General features: G+C 62.5%; 1 protein-coding gene across 1 annotated transcript in view; it reads right to left on the minus strand.

Annotated features, from left to right (window-relative positions):
* LOC104073619 (chromosome unknown open reading frame, human C2orf82) overlaps positions 1–395 on the minus strand; it is a 9,831-nt gene that overhangs the window by 1,415 nt on the left and 8,021 nt on the right. The window lies entirely within an intron of this gene.

The following is a 395-nucleotide window of genomic DNA, read 5'->3' on the forward strand; positions in this document are numbered from 1 at the left end:
GGGCTGAGAGGGGCTGTCACATTCCTGCAACAGGCAGAGGCCACCTGGCCACCTGCACTGGCCAAGTTCACAGCATCTCAGGGCCCTTCTGTCCTGCACTGCCAGCCCACACGGTGTTGGAGGATGCTGGAGGCGCTGGCACTGCGCAGGACACAGCTCCCCCACATAGGAGCCCCAGAGCCTCAACTTCCCTCTGCCCCACCTCCACACCGTGCCGGGGAGATGAAAGCCAGGCCGGGCTCTGTTTGATGTTACCGTTCACCTCCTGTTATTTCTTCTCCCTGTGGGGTCAGGGACCAAACCAGAGAGCCCTCCCTGTCTGTGTGTGGCTGAGCTGAGCGCTCCCCGTCAATGCCCATCTTGTTCAGGTGGGCCCCAGCGGGAGCGGGAGACAT

This window comes from Fulmarus glacialis, unplaced genomic scaffold (genome assembly GCF_000690835.1).
Source record: "Fulmarus glacialis isolate BGI_N327 unplaced genomic scaffold, ASM69083v1 scaffold21232, whole genome shotgun sequence".
Classification (NCBI taxonomy): Eukaryota; Metazoa; Chordata; class Aves; order Procellariiformes; family Procellariidae; genus Fulmarus; species Fulmarus glacialis.